The sequence below is a fragment of the Petaurus breviceps genome, unplaced genomic scaffold (assembly GCF_028583685.1).
Source record: "Petaurus breviceps papuanus isolate PSGF00001 unplaced genomic scaffold, PetGlider_PUasm1.0 176, whole genome shotgun sequence".
Lineage (NCBI taxonomy): Eukaryota > Metazoa > Chordata > Mammalia > Diprotodontia > Petauridae > Petaurus > Petaurus breviceps.
The window spans coordinates 29,488,797-29,495,972 of NW_027185771.1; the positions used below are offsets into that span (position 1 = coordinate 29,488,797).

The window sequence follows — 7,176 nt, forward strand, 5'->3', positions numbered from 1 at the left end:
CTCTTTGTGTGCCTCCTGTTCTGTCTTCCTCTCTCTCTCTTTCTCTCTCTCCTTCTCTCTCCCTGTCTCTCTCTCTCTCCCTGTCTCTCTCTCTCTCTCTCTCTCTGTCTCTCTCCCTTTCTCTCTCTGCTCTCTCTCTGTCTCTCTGTCTCTCTCTCTTTCTCTCTCTCTGTCTCTCTCTGTCTCTCTCTCTGTCTCTCTCTCTCTGTCTCTCTGTCTCTCTCTCTCTCTATATATATGAATATATTCATTATCCCCTCTTTAACCCATTCCCTATGAGTGTAGGGTTCCAGAACTACTAGTTTTCCTCCTCCATCTAATTCCTCTATGTCAGTTGTTCTTCTCACAGATCATTTATATAAGATAATTACTATTTTTACCTTGGTTTAAGTGGTATCACTTTTTAGAATGAATTATACTCAGGTTTTTCCCACCTTTCTTTCAAACTAACTAATTTCTAATTATAGTCTTAGACATATAGGTTACATTTCCTCATATAAAATGTAAATAATCTGTCCTTTTTGAGTCCTTTATAATTATTCTTTGATGTTTACCTTATATTTGTCCTGGTTCTTGCATGTCAAATTCTCTATTAAATTCTGGGCGTGTTTTTTTTTTTTAAAGAAAGTCCATATAGTCTGACAGTTCAGATTTTTTTTTACAATAAAATCCTGAAAGTCTGGCAATTTTTTGAATTGCAAAGTAATAAGTGCATAGCAGAGAACAAAACAAAGCTTAGAGGGAGGCAAAGAAAAGATGCATGTATAGCTCTGAACACAACATGTAATATTTATCATATAGGCTTTCTTGGGATGGACATTTTTTGCTTCATATTTTGAATCCTCTCTATCCTGCTGTACACAGAGTAATGCATTTTTCTTGTCTTTTTTTGTATTTAAGTTTATAATGTGTTTCTTTTCTTGTTTATATATTTAAGTTCAAAATACATTAAAAAATAATTCGGATGTTGCACCATTTGGTGCATACATATTTAGTATTAATATTATTTCATTGACTATGGGAGATTTTAGCAATATGTTGTTTCCTTCTTTATCTCTTTTTTATTTGATATATTTTTGCTTTTGCTTTATCTGAGATCAGGATTGCTATCCCTGTGTTTTTTTTTTTTAATTTTGGATGAAGCCTGATAGATTCTGCTCTAACCCTTTACCTTTACTCTCTGTGTGTATTTTTGCTTCAAGTGTGTTGCTTTTAAAGAACATTTTGTAGGATTCTCTTTTTTGATCCACTCTGTTATTCACTTCCTTTTATTGGAGAGTTCATTCCATTCACATTCAGAGTTATGATTACTAATACATATTTCCTTCAGTCCTATTTTTCCTCCTTTTTGTTCTCCCTTTTCCTTTCACCCTTTCCTTCATTGACATTTTTTTGCTTCTACCACCTCCCCTGATTTGCTTTCCCTAAATATGCTGAAGCAAGTGGGGATTCTTGGTGTTGATGTTTGTCTGTTTGGCTACACTGGAGGTTAGGATCTCCTACTGGTTTGCCGATGCAGAACTTACTGCTGGCTTGCTGGAACACTTACCATGCTGGATTGCAATCCCCTTTTACCTGAGTGAAACACACCTTTATTTCTGATTTTCTTTCTGATTGCCCAATATGGGCTAAAAAGTGTTTCACCCCATCTTTTTTATGATTCTGCTCTTCTGGGGTTTGTTTAGGGGCAGAAATATGGCTGTTTGGAGACTAATATAAGAGGGTTACGGTGGTTTACAGCTTGTTCCACCATTTTGGCTCCCAGAAGTTAAATTCCTATTTTTTCCCCTATTTGCTCATCATACTTAATCCTGTACCCACGATCTCTCCATTTTGACTATCATATTCCTCATGGTTTAAATTATAGAATTTCTTCCAGTATGAAAATGGTAGATTCTTTCAATTTCTACTTTTCTCAATGAATCTAAGATATCAGAATAGTTTTTTTTCTTTATACATTTTTGAAATATGTCTATGCATCTTCTTTAAAAAAATCATGACTTTCAGGTAGTCAAATTGTCCTTAAATTATCTCTCTTCAATCTATTTTCTACATCAGTTGCTTGTCCATTAAGATATTTCACTTAAAAAAATTCTTTCCATGCTTTTGATTCTTTACCTATTTTCTTGATGTCTTATGGAATTACAAACCTCCACTTCTCCATTTCTAATTTTTAAAGGTGTTATTTTCTTCAGTGAGTTTTAGTACCTCTTTTCGATTTGGTTAATTCTTTTTTTAAAGGAGTTCTTTCTTCAGTGACATTGTCTCCTTTTAATAATTTGGCTAATTTGCTTTTATTTCTTTTTTTTAATCATTTAGAATTTTATATTCCCCCAGTTACAGGTAAAAACATTTTTTAACCTTCAATTTGAAAACTTTGCTTTCCGGTTCTCTCCCTACCTCTCACCCCCTCTCCCATTGAGAAGACAAGCAATTTTATATAGCTTATACATTATATTTATATACATATGCATAGCTTATACATTTTCCATCATAATTCTGTTTTGAAAGAAAACATAGACAAAAAACAAAAAACCTCATGAAACAAAGTTTAAAAAAAGGAAAAAAAAGTATACTTTGAGCTATGGCAGGTGTTTGGGCCAGGTGGCTGTGGTCTGTGATGTGCCAACAAGAGCTGCTGCTGCTGCTGCTGCTACTCTGGCTGGCCTTGGCTCCAGTGCAGGGCTTTTACTCCCACATCGGAAGGATGGAGAAATGCTGCTTCATCAATGAAATTCCCTGACGAGACTGTGGTTATTGGGAATAACCTCACCCTGTTATGGGATAAGCAGACAGAGACCTTCCTGCCTTCTACCCCAGGGCTGGGGATGCATGTGGAAGTGAAGGATTCAGATGGAAAGGTGGTGTTATCATGGCAGTATGGTTCAGAAGGCTAATTCACCTTCACCTCCCATACCCCAGGTGATCAACAGATCTGCCAGCACTAAGATTCTACTTGAATGACCATCTTTTCAGGCAGCAAACTCAGGGTAAATCTGGATATTCAGGTTGGTGAGCATACCAACATCTACCCTGAAATTGCTGCAGAGGATAAAGGAACAGAACTACAACGCCATGTGCACCAGTTGCTTTATCAGGTGGAACAGATCCAAAAGGAAGAGAACTACCAAGGGTATCATGAAGAATGCTTCTGCATGACCAGTGAGACCACCAACCAGAGAGTACTTTGGTAGTCCATTGCTCAGACTGTTATCCTCATCCTCACTGGCATCTGGCAGATGCAACACTTCAAGAGTTTCTCTGAGGCGAAAAAGCTGGTGTAAAGTTCTTTCCTGTACAACCCCTTTCCTTTCATCCCACTTACTTGGTACTTTCCCTCTGTCACACCCTGGCTACTTGGATTTTAGATGAAAAAAATTGAGAATATATTCTCTTTTAGTTCCATGGCAGCCACATGAATCAGGCTTAGGTTAGTAGCCACTGGACTACACAGAAACAAACTCCATCTCCCCCAAGGAAGGTCTTGGTCAAAGCCTACACAAGGTTACTTCTATACTCTGGGGAAGAGCTTCAGCTAATTAGGACACAGCCTTGATTTCATGGCCTTCTTTTTTTCCATGTCCAGTCATTTCTCCTAGCCCATTGGTTAATAAGTCCAGACTACTCACTTGCTCCCTTGATTTCTGATTTACTCTTACTGTGCCTATGTTGTGTGTAACTGAAGTGCCACAAATAGCACAAGTGTCAATGCTGTCCAGTTAGTCCTGGCTTCACTGAGATGATCTGTAACCATGAACAAGGTAGCAGGTCTTGGATACTAAGGGAATGAGATTTTTTTAATGTATATTTTATCCTTCAAATCTGAAATGTCACTTCCTGTGTGTAAGAGTGGTTTAAAAGATCAATGCAGAAATGAGAGTCTTTGGCACTGTCAATGTGTACATTTTTTTAAAATAACTACTGTGGCAACTGTCAGACTCTTCAATGAAAGTTCTAGAAGGTAGAGACCCAAGCAGACATTGCAGCCTATTGCTACTAAGTCTTGCCTGTAAGTCATGCACAGGCCTCTCTGGACACTTTGAGCCCCTTATGGATATCAAGGGGATGTGAAGTTAAGGTAGGAACCTGCAGAGTGAGCAGTTGAAAGCAGTCTATTTTCTTCCTTTCTTCCACTACGGAGCTGCTGTTAAATTTTATTTAAGATGCAGTAATATTTTCTCCATGGGTCCTAAGTCAAGTTTTTCCATGGATTTTCCAGTGAAATAACACCAAAAAATAAGTATACTTCAATCTCTATTCAAACAGCATCATTTCTTTTTCAGGGGAATGGATATAGCATTATTCATCATAAGTCCTTCACAGTTTTCTTTTATCATTGTATTGCTGAGAATAGATAAGTCATTCACAACTTATGATCTTACAATATTGCTGTTACTTTATATAGAATACACTTCACTTTGCATCAACTCATCTAATGGCAAACACAGAAGTAGTTCACACCTTGTTTTGGCTATAGAATTAACACCTGGTTTCAGTCTGTTAAGAAACAGAATGTGTGAACTCCACAAATTCTGAACTCCTAGGGAGGAGCTAATGACTATATAAGGATAGCCCCAGGGCTAGAGATGGCAGGGGCTGAAAAGAGGACTGTTATTGTGGCAGAGTCAAGGAGAATACTTGTGGTATTCTGGCACTCTTGTTTGCTCTGTCTGTGTTGATGTTTGTTTGTGATACTTTGCACAGAATCCCTGGGTCCTTAATGGAATCCCCCAAAGAGGATTTTCTGGTTGTATGTTTACAGAAGTCCTAGAGGAGGGTTTTGGATGTCCTGGGACTTTACTGATGATTTGTGCTGACCTCTTGGACCTTGTTTGTGGGTAAGTGTTGATTTCTATGTTGATGATTTGTGTTGAGTTCTCAGACCTTGTTGGTGGGTCTGAGTTGATTTCGCAGGCAGATAGTGAGTTGATGATGGTGCCCACAAAGTGTATGAATATTATTGTAGCTCTATTAAGCTTTGTGTTCCCAGAAAAAAAAAACTGTGAAGAACTTGAGGTGGACTGGACACTCTGAGTTTCAGTATGGAATGGAAACTGGACAAAGAACTGGACAAGGAGCTGGACAAGGAACTGGGAGCTGCCTATCTTTGAACCAAGGTGACAGTTGGAGCTGGGAACGTGGAAGAGGAACCATGGAAACTGAGAGCCAGCCTCGATTCAAGCTGAAAGAAGATTTTACTTGGATATTGTGTACTGACTGAGAAGATTGTGATTTTCTTGTGACCAAGGAGCCTGTGTATTTTCCACTACCCCTTAAGAGGGTATTGAGTAGAGACTAATGACTGAGTAGTGCCTGGTGGTTGAATAAAGACTGATGACTGAATAGTGACTGATTTGTAACTTAGTGTGCCCCATGAGTGTAGAACTTTTACTATTGTATTTTGTGAACCTAAAGGAGGCAAGTCTCCTTAATGATGATTGGATGATTGAGTTACTAAATGATTGTACTTTGTTCAAAACTATTGTGACCACTTTAGTGAAAACTATGTGGCTATCTTAGTGATAAGTCATTGTGAATGTTGCATTTTGATTTTCTGTGATAAGTTGTAACATTGTGAATGCTGTACCTTCATTCTCTGTGAATGTATTGCTTGATTTCTTATTAAATACAGTGTTCACTATACTATGTAATCAGAACCTTGAAAGCTGTTCTCAGCAGCAGTCCTCTGGAAAGTTTCTTGTGTGTGGCATTACACTCATGCAAGTCTCCAGACTTTTCTGAGAGCAATCTACTCATCACTTCTCAAAGAACAACAGTATTGCATCAGAATCATATGCCACAACTTGTTCAGTCATTTCCCAATTGATAGGTATCGCCTCAATTTCTAATTCTTTGCCCCCATTAAAGAGCTTCTATGAATATTTTTGCATATATATAGATCATTCTCTTTTTTATTTTTATCTCTTTTGTGATACAGGTATTGTTAGGTCAAAGGGTATTATGTGGTTTTTATAGTCTTTGATTAGAATTCTGAATTGTTCTACAGAATGATTGAATCATTTTCACTACTCCACCAGTGGTACATTAATATCACATTTTTCTCAAATCCCCTTCACTATTTGTCATTTTTCTTTTCTGTCCTATTATCCAGTCTAGTAGGTATGAGGTAGTACCACAGAATTGTTTTAATTTGCTTTGCTCCAGTCAATAGTGGGTTAAAACATTTTTGTATGACTATAGATAGCTTTGATTACTTCATCTGAAAACTGTTCCTATATTTTGATCTTTTATCAATCGAAAATGTCTCTTATTTGTACAAATTTGCTTTAATTCTCTTTATATTCAGGGCAAATAATTTGATTTCTTCCAGCCTCAATTTCCTCATGTGAAAATTATGATTGATCATATGTGAAAAAGAAAGATTGGAGGCTTATGTATATCTTGTTTACACATGGGTGTTTTTGTGTTGTCTCTCCCATAACATCTACTTGACATCAGAGACTATCTTTTGTCTTTCTTTAACTAGAACTTGGCACAATGCTTAGCACCTTATAGCTATTTAAATCAATGATTATTGACTGGCTGACTATAGATACACAGGAGCAAGGATAGCAGGATAAGAGATAGGGCCCCTTATTTTTTCCATCTAGGAGCTCACAGCAGGTCTTGAATAACTCACTTATAGGTAGAAAGGAAAAAGACCAAGAGATTGGCTGATCACCATTTTGTATGCACATTAAGTTCCACCACAACTTGTACTGCATGATCCATTCTTTCAGCCTCTAAATTAATTAGAAGTCATTGTAACTATCACTTAGTGACAACTACTCAGTCATTCGTGGCTGAAAGTAAGCACATTAAAGTTTTGACAGGGGTGAATTGAAATCAAATGAAGTATATGTGTGCAGTCTCTAGTGATGTGACCCTCATTGTCCAGCCCACCATTACAAAAGTATTAAAGTCTTTTTAGAAACAAATGTAATTAGCAGTAGATTAAAAAATGTCATGTAGTATTGTGTCGAATGTGCCACCTTTAGAGTTGGAGTACTTGAATGCCAATATTAATTTAAATTTTTTTGTCTTTTATTTTTTCATTTATAAAATAAAAAATTTTTACTATATGGCATTTTTGATTCATTTTATTTTCAAATCTGTCTCTATTCATTCATTATCCCCCCCCCCCCCAAAAAAAAAAAGGTCTAAAAAAATTCAAAA

General features: G+C 36.9%; 1 pseudogene; it reads left to right on the forward strand.

The window, feature by feature from the left end:
• The first annotated feature begins 2,584 nt into the window (after positions 1-2,584).
• On the forward strand, positions 2,585-3,537 carry LOC138159635 (transmembrane emp24 domain-containing protein 4 pseudogene; annotated as a pseudogene).
• Positions 3,538-7,176: the final 3,639 nt, after the last annotated feature.